Source organism: Aristolochia californica, unplaced genomic scaffold (genome assembly GCF_029961685.1).
Source record: "Aristolochia californica isolate CCGP_79_NKW_82.1479 unplaced genomic scaffold, dmAriCali1.0.hap1 SCAF_2, whole genome shotgun sequence".
Classification (NCBI taxonomy): domain Eukaryota; kingdom Viridiplantae; phylum Streptophyta; class Magnoliopsida; order Piperales; family Aristolochiaceae; genus Aristolochia; species Aristolochia californica.
In genome coordinates this window covers 34,283,448-34,297,969 of record NW_027181881.1, presented here as the reverse complement: position 1 = coordinate 34,297,969, position 14,522 = coordinate 34,283,448, and the positions used below count along the sequence as shown (strand labels likewise).

The 14,522-nt window shown below is 40.1% G+C and overlaps 1 pseudogene; it reads left to right on the top strand.

The window, feature by feature from the left end:
- The first annotated feature begins 12,896 nt into the window (after window positions 1-12,896).
- LOC137954992 (3-ketoacyl-CoA thiolase 2, peroxisomal-like) lies at window positions 12,897-14,173 on the top strand (annotated as a pseudogene).
- The last annotated feature ends 349 nt before the right edge of the window (window positions 14,174-14,522 follow it).

Sequence of the window (14,522 nt, the reverse complement as noted above, 5' to 3'; positions counted from 1 at the left end):
TGCTGGGATGTAGACCAGTAGAAACTCCTATGGACTCGAATACAAAATTATGTGCAGGTACTGGAGAAGAAGTAGATGTCGAAAAATATCAAAGATTGGTGGGAAGACTTGTTTATCTCTGCGTAAAGAGGCCAGATATTTCATTTGCAGTCAATGTGGTAAGTCAGTATATGCACAAACCACAACTCAGTCATTGGAAAGCACTAGAACGGATATTACAATATCTGAAAGGAGCACTAGGAAGAGGTCTCCTCTATAAAAATCATGGATACTTCAACATCGAAGGATTCTCAAATGTAGACTGGGCCGGATGCCCGGATGATATAAAATCTACTTCAATATTTTGTACGATGGTTAGAGGAAACTTGGTTACATGGAGGAGCAAGAAACAAAATGTTGTTGCAAGGTCTAGTGTAGAAGCAGAGTACAAACTGATGGCACACACAATCAGTGAACTCCTACTAATCTAATCTCTCCTAACTGAACTAGGTTTTTAGAAAGAAGCTCCTATGAATCTATAGTGCGATAATCAGGTTGCAATTCACATCACATCAAACCCAGTCTTCCATGAAAAATCAAAGCATATAGAAATAGACTGCCACTTCATAAGAGAAAAATTCACTACCGGTATTTTATCTCTCTAGAATGTATCTTCACAGAACCAGGTGGCAGACATTCTCACCAAACCAGCCCCTCACAAAATTTTGTTAACCATTTGCAGTAAGTTGGGTATCTACGATGTTTTCTCAACCCCAACTTGAGGGGGAGTGTTACAATGTGGGACCCACCATGAGCTCGAGAGGTGTAAACAAGAGTCCTCATACAAAGTGGCTCTAGCTAGGAGATAAGGAACATCTGCTGGAATTAAATAGAACATTTGAAAATAGTGGGACCACAAAGATACCACGAGCTGGTATCTCTATCAACATGAGTTCGAAGATCATGTGGGACCCACAAAGATAAGATCATGAGGTGGTTTCTATCTTGTTTCACGTTAAAGAAGAGTTAGAAGTTGAGTTAAAGTAGTCTCTTAAATAGATAATGTAATCTTATCATGGTAGGCTTTTCTTGGAGAGTTCTAGTTGAAATGTAATTAGGAGTCCTAAAATTACTTGTACATGCACTCTATCACCTCCTCAACTATAAATAGAGGTGATTGCAACTCGGAATTCATCAAGCAAGTTTCTTATTTCTTTTTTTCTCTATCGTGTGAAGTGTTCTCTCTTTACTCTCTCTTATTTTCCTTCTCTTCTGTCTCTACCCGAAAGCTCTTCTCTTTTTCCTTTTTTTATTTCTTTCCCCTTGTTCGAGGTATTGCTCATGGGATCTTAAATTCAACACAAAGAACTAATAAATACCTCTCACAAGGAATTTTTAGATGAAAACCTATGGCTTACCTTGAAAAGAAGAGCACGATGATGTGAAAGACCAACATTTAAGCACCCAATAGGCAACACACTTGTATGAAGTGAAGTGTGCAAGTCAATAGTTCTTTCCATCGACCTCGCCAGCACATCATTGGCATCCCTCACAAGCCCATCCATATGCTCTGTAACTAAGTTAACAATCCTCTGCACTAGAATACTAACTTGGGTAACAAGGCAGTCCAGTTGGATGTAGTGTGCAACTTGCAGCAACTCTTCAAGAGCAGGATCAATTGCTCGATTGACAACAACTATTTCTAAGCCAAGCTCTCCATGTTTCCCTTGAACCTCTACAAGTAAAGGCTTCTTTCCCTGGCCCATAATATTAGTAGAGAATCCATATATGTCATAAAAACCATCTACGACCTTCTCATCATAATCAAGCACATTGTAGTCTTGGTGAGGCCAATATGAACACAACAAGATCAAAGATACTCAAAGTTTAATTAAAACAAGTAAAAATCATAGAATGCATAGCAAACAAATTTGAGCAAAATGTATGAATATGAAACCAGATTTTACTATTCACTAAGTATGACAGATTGAAAATTTTCTTTTTGAATCATCATCAATATCATAGCCTTATCCCAACTATGAAGATTTCATCATCTTCCATTTCATTAAAGACTTGTATCAGGTAAGTTTGATGCCTTCTAAAGTCGTTGCCACAACTCACATAATTTTTGCTGCAGCAAAATTTCAACTCATATTCAGCTACAACTTCACATTCTGGTGTCTTCAATATACTTCAAGATGACATGTTTCGAATACAATTTTATTTTTGCATTTTGGAGATTTTGAAAGAATTCTATTATGTTTTCATATAAGTAGTCTAAAATGTGATTTATCATTTCATGAATAGCTTTCCGTCATAAGACTGACAAATCCCTTCAATAACTCTAAAGTTGAAGCTACTAGTTCTACATTGGTAGATAATTATAATCTCTTCAAAGAGTGCCCTATAAATATGATTATAATTTATATTTGTATATCCACAATAGGTTCACATTCTATAGGAAGGCATTGCCTAAAAATGTATGGGATACCACAAAGTGCCACCACATTAAGTGTGGATCAGAGCCTTCGAGATGCATGACTTCGATGGCTCACACAAGCCAAAATTGACAATCCCACTAGATTCCCAATAAAGTGTGTACAACCAAAACCATAATACCCACAGAGAACAAACACAATTCCAATTCCAAACTTCCAAAGAAACCCTTATATTTCCAAAAAAAATTGCAATCAATAACCGCCCAATATTGCCTCGACATAGGTTCCGTGGTGTCCTCCCTTTGCCACCCCGAATTCCGGCAACCCAGGCTCAAGAGAGTGGTAGGTCGGATCTGATCGGAGTCTGGATCATCCCGAAAGTCCAAATTGGAAGCATTGATTGCCATGGCAAGCTGCACCTGGAACTCCGATGACGACGACCAGTAATTCATCCAAATGGCTAGGGCGGGAGGCCAGGAAGCGGCGGGCGGGGCGTGGGCGGAGGCGGCCGTGTGGTGATTAGAGGTGAATGTGGGAGAGGGAGAGGGAGAGGAAGTGGAAGGCACTGTTGGCATGAGATCCTCCGTAACATGAACTTTAGAGATGATCCTAGAGACCAGAATTTATATGGAGGAGTTTTACAAGAGTCTCACAGAAGGAGGTCTCACATAAGAATCTTAGTTGAAAGGTGTTTTAGTTATCTTAGTCTTCTATTTTTGTTGATTTATTTAAGTATGCAAGGACTTATCTTCAAGTGTTAGAGTTTGGATGTAATTGGGGCAAGGGTAGTTTAATTGTAATTGGATACTACTACTTGCCGCTATTATAAATAAGGCTTTGTGTACTGAGATTAGATCAAGTCAATGAAGTTTTTCTCTTTTCAATAAATTCAACATGGTATCAGAGCAAGTTCTGTGAGTTGACTTGGTCAACCCACAGAGATAATGTCATCCTTTTCTGATGAATTATCTCTAGCAGTTTAGGCTCCTATTATCTTTTTTCTCTTTTTTCCAAAAATTCCCGTTCTTTCTCCCTATGTCGTGCTTGTATTGCGGACCCGATTTTAGAAGCTCCCACCATTTAGTCAACATCAGATGCCGCATCAATTATGTTACTGACTGACGCTGCATCTTTCCTCATCGGCCTACCTATGCGTCTCGCTATTACGGTCCCCGATCTGACACAAGAATTCGTCGGGATTTGTATGGAGGAAGAAGAGAAAACGAAGATCAAGCCAAAGGGAAGCTTGAAAACCCTAGAACTCGTAAGGAGAACTCCAAGCCCGTTTAAGCTAAAATTAACCTAAATCAATGTGTCCCTTTCTCATTGCGCTTACCCCTTAAATAGGGTCCCTGATAGGGTTTAATATAAAATATTAAAAAAATTCCCCTATAAATAAAATATTCCAAAATTACCCTTGTGGCCTAAAACTGAAATAAATAAAGTAAATTAAAAAAAATAAAAATAATAATATTATTGTGTGCATAACATTACACCCCCTGGAAGAACGAGCTTGTCATCAAGCTCGAAAGTAAGGTCTGTATGCCGACATCTCCACCTGTGTCCAAGTAACATCCGCGATAGCAATGGCCGCCCTCTGGACGCCAAAACTAGAGGATTCCCTATAGATTTTGTCCCAACTTTATCGGCAACAAGCCTTGCAGAAGAGATGGCAATCGGCTCCCTGAAAGTCAATATTGTCTGGGACCAATGTGGCGTTGATTTGTATGGGGAAGTGGATAGGACAACTGGCATTTCATTCCAAAATCTGCTTGTGAAGGCAGTCTCAAACCATAACAAAATTCTGCAACACTCCCCTGAACCATCAATCTTCGGCTCCAACTCAAAGCTAGAGGTGAAGTCGATATTACTAGACTCCCATGTCACCAGATTAAAGGTCTGGACGCTAGTTCCACATCTCCCAATTCCAGCAACAAACCTAGTTGCAAAATCAGGGAGAATGGCCCCAACTTGAGCTGCAAATAAACTCAGAATTCCAGTACCACAACCAACATCCAGAACTGTGGCATGGCTCATGAGAGAAGGATTATTCAGAATAGCTGCCCTTTAAGAATCTGTCCTCACCTTGTCGCTGATCATCTCTCTGTGAATTCCAAAAGAACTGTATGCACCAAAATAATTCTCGTATACTATCTTGAATTCTCTGGCAGCCACATTTGCAAAAGAAACCTTCAAACTTTTATCCTTCTATTCCCATGTAGAAAATCTTTCAATCTCACCCCCCGACATGCCATTTCCAGCAATAACATTTTGGGCCTTGTTACCAGCAATTGGAAATTCATGAACATAGACATGTACCTTCTTGAAAGTCCCATGAACATAATCAAGTTCATATAAAACAGCATCAAGAACATTCTCATCCTCCAAGAAAATCCCAGCAAAATCTTTGACGTTGTCCACCTCCCTTAGGAGTTCCACTCTGTGAGCTGATGGGGTACATTCATCTTGGTCATCTTCGTCCCCGCAAAATCTATGCAAGAATGCATCCTCCGACATGAATGGTTTCAGATACGTATCAACCTCCCAAGGAAATTCTCCATTCCTATCAACTGTATGCTCTGGATGGAGATGATTGAGCAGATCCATAGTATTCTGCTCTGGATGGAGATGATTGAGCAGATCCATAGTATTCTGGAACGTGAGCCACAAATCCAACATCTAATTTGCAATATGAACTCGTCACTCTGAACAGCCTCTCCCAAAACCCGTGAGACCAACTGTGGAATAAATTTGGCTTGGAAGGTGGATCCAATATCATAAACTTGGTCCATTTGATTCTGAATAATCAGTATTGGGTGCAGCAGCAGCACTGTTGGCGACACTGGATTCTGTAGTGCCACAGCCGCAAAATCAGGAGCACCCAGTCGTCCTCCGTGAAGGATTTCACCCAGTAACTCAGAGAAGATCGCTGTCATCTCCTTGGCAATCCCTGGATCTTCGTTGTAACTCTTCCATTGACCACCGGTTTGTACACTTGGACCACCCCGAAATCCTTTTTCTAAATCAACTGAGAGAGGATTTTTACTGGTGGAAACTACATTGGAAGTCGATTTCTCATCCTCTACCTCCGACTCACCAAATTCCCTAGTCAAATTTGCTAACAGCCTTCTCCTAACAGAGAATCGATAAATCTTGTTTCCTTTCTGACTCTTAATTGAAGAAGGTGCTGATTCTGCTCTCGCCAGACTTGGTCTTTCTTGACCTGAAGAACCCTTTTTTTCTCCATAGAGAAAGTGGTCATTGTGGCTGCCATTAGAGGGATTGTCGGTGTGGTTGAGTACCCTCCATATCTCATTCCAGTAACTATCCGGTAAAGAGTTAGGGGAAGCTGAACCAGAAGAAAGACTGCAACCTCTGGAAAATGTGGGCTTCACTGAACCAGAAATACTGGAGGAAAGAGATGAACAGGTATTAGCTTCCAGTGTTAGAGCTTGGAATGACTGTGCCTTGTCTATAACTTTCATCATGTCGACATTCTCAGGGAAATTCTTTAACGCTGGAGACATGTAGGACCATTTTCTGTTGTAAGAAGAGAGGATCTTAACTGCAGAAGCAGTGAAACAGCCAGTGCTGCAATGAATGCTCCTCGAGGAGATGTTAAGACAATAAACTGGAAACTTGGAAATTCTTTCAGCTGCTCAGCATCTATGCTGTCATCCATGTTCTTCAAGTACATGTTAGGGCACCTGTCTACAATCTCCAGATTATTCTACTCAAACCTTCCCTTCAATCCCATCTCTCTTACTGAGTTCTGCAGAGCCTTCCCAAAATCCCACTCCTTGTCATCAAAGTGTTTTCCATGAAGGCCCTCGATGGCAAGAGCAGCTGCAGTTGCATTGTCAAAATTAACCAATCCAAAACATGGGAATGTCTCATTGCTGTCTCGCATTACTACAGACATGGGACCCCAAAAAATAAGCCCTTCAACAGTTAGAGCAGCTGCTGCCCCCTTCTCAAAATTGACGTGCTTATAATACAGGAGCATCCCATTAAGCACAATTATATATAGGACATTCAGCCTGCTGGTGAACTCGTTAAGAGAAAAATTAAATAGCTGCACAGTGTCAAGTGGACAACGAACATATGCACTGGTGCTGTGCGCAGCAACAGAACAACCAAGCCACCCGAAACAAAAATTCAGAGGTCCCCAAAAAAAAAATTCAATGGATTCCGGCATCCTCCAAAAACTTTCATCTCGAACTGCATACCCCCAATCCGAACATCCATCAATTGGCCATTGATTCTCTGCTTCACGACACAGAGAACCTTCGTTTCTAATTTTCAAGCAGTGTTGCTACTATTCAGCCCCTTTGAGCCACATCAATGCCCTGAAAGACATGTTTTGATCTAAAAATCGAAGGAGTTTCCGAAGCTTACCCCCAATTGCAATGAAGATGGTTCCCCGTTGGACTGCCAAGAGAGAGATTGTGATGGAGAGGTGGAGGCCGGAAGTCCAATCCCATCGAACTTGTTTCCGACGGCGCCGATAGAGCCTCCTCGGTGTTCGGTGGTGAAGGGCAGCCCTTTGGGGCTTCGCCTCCTGTGTCATAGTCGGAACCGTCGCCGGAAGATTTGCTAACCATGAGTAGAAGTGGTTTGAGTTCGAAATTTTTGTGTCCCATTGCCCTGCTCTGGATTTTTACGTGGGATGTTCCTGCTCGGAAATTTCCCTTATCCCCACTTTCGGAATTGAGGTCGCCCCCAAATTGTCCAGTGTCGACAATTTCGGAATTGCCCCTGTTCGGATTTGTATTACTTCCCCACTATTTGGCTTTGAATTTCTCTACGTCTTCGGTTTGGAGAGACGCACGGCGTCCATTGGGAAAGGACTCGATGCCGAACCCCATTCTAAAGAGACAGAGTGCTCACTGATTGTTGGCGTCTCCTACCCATCCGAGACAACGTCTCAATCGGCTACCTTTAGTTTGGTGTGTATTTTGTGCTCAGAAATATTGGAATTTCCCGGCCCTTGGCCTTTATGCTCGTCTAAAATAGCGTCTGAGTCTTCTGCACATATGTCGTGATCGGAGATTTGAGGTCGTATGACCTTTTCGGCGGCCATTTGCTTCCTTACAAGAAATTTTTTTACGCAATCTGCACGCCGTTCCTGTATTTTTTTCTCTTCAATGCCAATCCACCGCATTTATCTCATTTCTTTGAGCATCGCCATTCATTCTTCTAGGGTTATTTCTCTGTGCATCACCATCCATTCTTCTGGGGATATAGAATGGCTTATTGCGTTCACGCTCTGATACCAGTTGTTAGGGTCCCAGACCTGACACAAGAATTCGTAGGGATTCATAGGGAGGAAGAAGAGAAAATGAAGATCAAGCCAAAGGGAAGCTTGAAAATATTAGAACTCGTAAGGAGAGCTCCAAGCCTGTTTAACCTAAAATTAACCTAAATCAATGCTTCCCTTTCTCATTGTTCTTACCCCTTAAATAGGGGTGACATCAAGTCGAGCCAAGCCCGAATCTACCTATGTTCGAGCCATGCTTGATTTAAATATTTTGAGCCGAGCTTCGAAGCTCGGCTCAAACCTCGTCTCGATCCTAAAATTGTTATCGATATCGAGCCCAAAAATTTTAACCGAGTTCGAGCTGAGCTCGAGCTTCAACATACATTTCAAACTTTTCAAAATATATATATAAAATAAATTGTATATAAAATTATGCATATATTTTGCATAAAATTGGGCATAACTTTTATATATATAATACATGTACAAGATGGGGTATGACCTCTACATAAAATTGAGCATAATCTATGTATATCGTACTTAAATAAAATTCGGCATGACCTCTACTTAAAATTGGGCATAATCTATATACATAATACCTTCATAAACACTCCATAAAATTGTCTATACATTTCATAAACACTCCATGATATTGTTTATACACTCCATACACTCTATAAAATAGTCTAAATACTCCATACAATGCATAACATTATGAATAAACTCCATACAATAATCAAACACAACAAAATTAAATGAAATATCACTATCAATTTACAATCACCCAAATAAAAACTATAAATCATTTAAATAAAATCCTATTACTATTAGAGACTTACTAGAAAATTACAAGAAATATTTTAAATTTTTCTTAGGAAAGTTAAATGGACCTTTTATTACCTTTTCTAAGGAAATAAATAAAATTGATAATTAATCTAATATATTATTATACTTATCGATAAATTTTTATTCAAATAAAATGTCAAACACAAAATTGCTATGAAAATTGCCTCATGCTAAAAGTATTATACCATCAACTGTCAAATACTTATTCAAAATTTTTCTGTACAGTTTTCTAGCCCATCTTGGCAAGAAAATCTTACTTTGAAAATTATATGATTTTTTAACAAGAATTTATAATTAGAAAAATATTTTCAAAAAACATGAGGCACTAATTGTCCCTATATTTCTACTAAAAATGTCATTTTCGACATTTATTGAAAAAACCACTAATAGTCTCTAGAAACGTATTTCTACTAAAATATCTTTTCAATTTCTTCAAGAGCATTTAGGAAGGGACAAAGAGTTTTTTTTTTCCTTGTTAACGATCTCGCACGTAGGGGTGGCTTCGAATAAATTATATATAACATTATGCATACATTTAAAAAAAAATAATGATAGGGGAGGTTCAGGATTGAATTTCAATAATGGATTAAAATGCACCAATATTAATCTTTTTTACTCCATTTGTTGTCTAGCTTGTTTTGTAATTTTTGAATCTGGCCATAAATTTACTATGGCCTCCTTAGTGCCCCTAGATGAAAATTTATATTCTAGAAAAAACTAGAAATATTTTCCCTATGATACATATTCCCAAAAAAACCTTTAAATAAAATCCTATTACTAATAGTGACTTATTAGAAAATTACAAGAAATATTTTAAAATTTTCTTACGAAAGTTAAATGGACCTTTTATTGCCTCTTCTAGGGAAATAAATAAAAATTAATAATCAATCTAATATATTATTATACTTATTGATAAATTTTTAATCAAATAAAATGTCAAACACAAAATTGCAATGAAAATTGCTTCATGCTAAAAGTATTACAGCATCAACTGTTAAATACTTATTCAAAAAATTTCTATTCAGTTTTCTATCTCATCTTGGTAGGAAAATCTTACTTAGAAAATTATATGATTTTAATAAGAATTTTTAATTAGAAAAATATTTAAATAAAACATGAGACACTAATATTTCATTGAAACTTATTTCTATAAAATGCATTTTTAATTTTTTTTCAAGAGCTATGAGGAAGGAGAGTTTAAGGAAAAAGTTTTTTTTTTTCTTTTTACTTTCTGATCTTTCGCAAGTGCGAAATCATCTTCGCGCGGGGGAGGGGGGAGATTATTTCTCCCCTGAACTTACTGGTTCAGGTTTTTCACCGAGACGATGCGGAGGGAAGGGGGTTAAGATGCCGGGGAGGACCTGTCACTGGGAATGACGGCTGTGACGGCGGCGACGGAAGCGGCGAAGATGGAAACAGAAGTGATGACGAGGAGAGGAAAAAATCGAAGGAAGAAGTCAAACGAACATCCACAGAGGTGGCCGGCGAGCAGCTGTCGACAGCGGTAGAGGCGGCGACAACAGCCGACGGGAGGGGCTCGGTGGTGACGAGGGGAGGAAAAAAATTTCCCCCCCTCGGTCTCGCTCATGCTCCCCCGCTCCTGGCTCAATACCGATCCCAACTCACCTCGAGCCGGCTCGCGATCCGACGAAGTGAACATGGCTTCAGTTGAGCTTGGCTCGTTAAGGTAAACAAGCCGATTTCAAAGCTCGAGCTTGACTCGAGCTCGATCGATAACAAAGCGAACCGAGACGACACCGAGCCGAACTTGAGCCGCTCGTGAGCCGGCTTGGTTCAAAGCCACCCCTACCCTTAAATAGGGTCCCTGATAGGGTTCAATATAAAATATTACAAAAATACCCCTACAAATGAAATATTCCAAAAATACCCATGTGGCCTAAAACCAAAATAAATAAATTAAATTAAAGAAAAAAAATAAAAATAATAATGTTATTGTGTGCATAACACTCGCCCATGAACCGCTCCCGAATCTGGTTACCGATCGGGGTGCTTAATCTTTTCAACGTCACCGATCACAAGAAAGACATCCACCATTATGGTAGTCTGTTATGTACGCAATAATATTATTAAGTTATTTAGAGTCTAATTAATTATTTTTCTTTAATTTACTTTATTTTATTTTAGTTAAAGAATTAATAGGCCACAAGGGTATTTTTGTAATATTTTATCTTGAACCATGTAAGGGTGAACCCTATTTAAGGGGTAAGAATTATGAGAAAAAACAAGTATTGATTTAGAGTAAAAAAGCATTTTGAGTTCTCCTCAATGAGCTCAGAAGTGTGCGTTCTCCTCAAAGAACCTAAGGTTTTCAAGCTTCCCTTCGGCATTGATTTTTTTTTTTTATCTCTTCTTCCCTACAAATCGTTGTGTTAGATCCGGGACCATAACAACTGGTATCAGAGCTGCGTAACATGGGGAATTACTGCAATGGGGAGTTAAGAGAGTTGCTGATATGAGGGCTGATTGCACACGGAGAGGCATAGGCAGAAAACGAGAGAAGGTTTGATCAGGTCATGCACCAATTGGATTTAATCCCAATTATTAACTAGAAACTCCAAAGAATCAAAAGGGCAATGGCAGCAATGCGTGAAGGGGCCGTAGTAGAGAGAAACGTCGTGGAGCAAAAGTCACGAGCTGATGCTGTCTTGAATGGGAGGAAAAGCCACGACCAAGAAAAATTAACAATTTTCGCGCAGGGAAATCAAGAGCCGAAGTCCAGCAGTAGGGAGACTGGAAATCCGAAATCAGTCTAAAACCTCGAATCCAAAAGCATCCAAAACCTTGTCGGAATTGACCTGCTCGGGCCCTGTTTGTGGAAAATTTTCATTCAGGTGGGAGTTCTGAATATGAGAAGGTAGCCAACGTGGGAAAAATTGGAGATGAAATTTTTTTGGGTATTCTGGTAATGATCGAGAGAATTCTATGGGGGATGCATTATTTTCTGTGGTTGGGTTGAATAGTAGGATGAATTATTTTTCTATGGCTGTTATTACAGTGCAGAAAGGGGCTCCAATAGATAGACGGGTTAGAGATAATCTAGAAGAGATAAGAAAAATGGAAGATGACAAACAGTTGTATGATGAAATGCTTGGCAGAAAGGGGGAGTACAACAATTCTCTACTTAGCAGTTAGGGTTTTTTTGGAAAAGGTGAAAACTATGATGTGGGGGATGATTTTTATTACTATTGATGGTATTCTGTCATCTGCATTTATGGTTGGACTCCCGGTGGCTTCACCTATATTTGCATCATTGGCAAAGACCCACAATCCATTTAGGCTTATTGGGGTTGGATTATCAGTCTGGACTTTAGTTGTAGCTAGTTGTGGTTGTTCATTTGACTTTTGGTCCATTGCCATATGCTGCATGTTGGTTGGCTTTTGAGAAGCTTCATTTATAAGTCTTGCGGCTCCATTTATTGATGACAATGCACCTAAAACTCAGAAAACAGCTTGACTTGGAATATTCTTCATGTGTATACCAACAGGGTGGCTTTTTGATTAAGCCTTTGCAGTTGAAAGGTTTTGCTTCATCTGGATAAAAAATAGTGTTGGAACCTATGGAGAGTGGTGTTATAGTAGTTCAAGATGCTGATACACCTAAGGACACAACTGATGGTGCTGAAGAACGTTTTCACTTATCAAGATGGACAGCTTGTGCTTACGCTCATGGGTTCTTCAACTAATTTTTTTGTGCTGCGACTGTGGCATTGTAGAAACCAGTGCTGACAACACTGTGAGTAGAAGCAGTAGTGACTTATGAAGCACAATTATCTGTTTTTGTGGGCACGATAGATAATCCTCTGCAGGATGTAGCTAATTCTGGCCGAAAAGAGGCAGCAACAAATGTAATTACTGTTCTTATTGCATGTGCCATTCGTGGAGCTCTTGAGACTGAGATGATGCTGAAATTTAAAATTGTTGATGCTATTGCAGTGAAGAAAGGTGCAAAACATCATAAAATGCAAACTGAGAGTCAGGATTTGGATGCAGCAGGTGTCCTTCGTCATTTTGGAAAAACTGACTGTTTGTCATCAGTGGCAAACTTGGGTCCTCGACTGGAACAAGGGACTGTTGGTGGCACTGCATTTCCTTCATCTATGAATGTGGAGGAGGAGAATGTGTGCTGCAATGGGAACAAGGATAACATGCATGAACATGTAAGTGGTCATGACACGGTAGAGTTGCATGGAGCAAATGTCCTTTTGACTGCTGTCTACAAAACAGTGCAGCAAGACAGCCAAGAAAACAATGCTGCTGTGAAAATAGTGCAGAATCCAGTCCTGAATACAGTGGCAGTGCAGAAAACTGTGCTGAAAACACTAGTAGTGCTGAGCACACTGCTGCTAATTTAGATGGGAGGTGCAGAGAACATTTTGCACTCTATTTCAAGGGGAAGGCTTCAACTTGTCAAGACCATGAATCCCAACTTCCTTCCTGCTGCTATAGCAATTCACCAGAGCGCACTAATTGCTCTTCATGAGTCCTATCAGCAGAATTACAGCAACGTTGCTGCTACCAACTCTAGAGGCGACTGGCCCTTCCTAGAGGCTATTATTTATATGTTATGTATGCAGCATGTTGGCCAAGGTGGTGAACTTGGCCGGGCTCCGCCGACTGAAAAATATGACTACAGGGTGGCTGTTCTCAATACAGCAAAATATGCACCTAATAGGCCACCTGGAGAGGCTCATGGGTTCTTCCACAATTTGCTGTCTGCAGCCACGTTAGATCGTCATGGACACTTTGACGACGCTGATGGTTTTCCAGCCCATGTTGGCAGGCGGGTTTACAGGATGCAAGCATTCTATGCTGGTTTCCCAGAAACGGTGCCCATCATAACTGTGAAACAGCGAGGTTCTTCTAGCCTTCTGGCTGTTACCACTGTTACTGCAGCTATACAAGCTGGCTTCGATGACATAGGAATGGGAGCTGGATTAGATTCGATGACTGCATATACTATGGCCTGGGAAGGCTCAATCCACCCTATGATAAAGAATTTCCAGCAAGCTCCAGATTTTCTTCCTCTGGGTATTATTTCTGAATATGTTCTTCAACGAATTGGTGTCACCAGGCAGCAGCAAGACCACTCTGCTGTTCTGTCCCAAAAGCATGCTGCTGCAGCAACTACATCAGTGGCTACAAAGATCATTGACACTAATAATCAGGAGGAGAAAAATGTTGTGCTTTCTATGGATGATGGCTGCCTTCATAATGTATTTGTGTCCGACTGGGTGAAGCAGAAGACTGTTTTCAAGAAGGATGGCACGACCACTGCTGGTAACTCGAGCCAAGTAGGTGATAGTGCCGGTGAAATCCTCTTTATTGGAAGCTTAGTTTCAGAGCAAAAGGCATTACCAATTCTGGTGTATTCAGGAATTTTACTGCTGTTGGTGTGGACCCTTCTGTATTGGGCATAGGTCCACCTCTGGCAATTTCTGTTGCGGTGAAGGCGCTGTATGTATTGGGGTGTGCTACAACAAGTGATGTTGGCAGTGTCGGTAAAAAAAAATTGCTTCTCGGGTGGAATGTTCCAGTTTTATCGTCCAAAGGGCTGACAGATACTGCGAATGCTACTTGGAAACAGGTGGAGACATCGGCAAGGGCAAACAAACTCTACCTTCGAGCTTGAGGACAAGTTCTTTCTCCCAGGGGGTGTAATGTTATGAACGCAATAACATTATTAAGTTATTTAGAATCAAATTAATTGTTTTTCTTTAATTTACTTTATTTTATTTCAATTAAAGAATTAGTAGGCCACAAGGGTATTTTTTTAATATTTTATCTTGAACGTTGTAAGGGTGAACCCTATTTAAGAGGTAAGAGTAATGAGAAAAACAAGTAGATTTAGAGTAAACAAGGGTTTAGAGTTCTCCTCAACGAGCTGAGGAGTGTGCGTTCTCTTCAAAGAAACTAGGGTTTTCAAGCTTCCCTTCGGCTTGATTTTCTTCTCTCTCTTCCTCCCTACAAATCATTGTGTT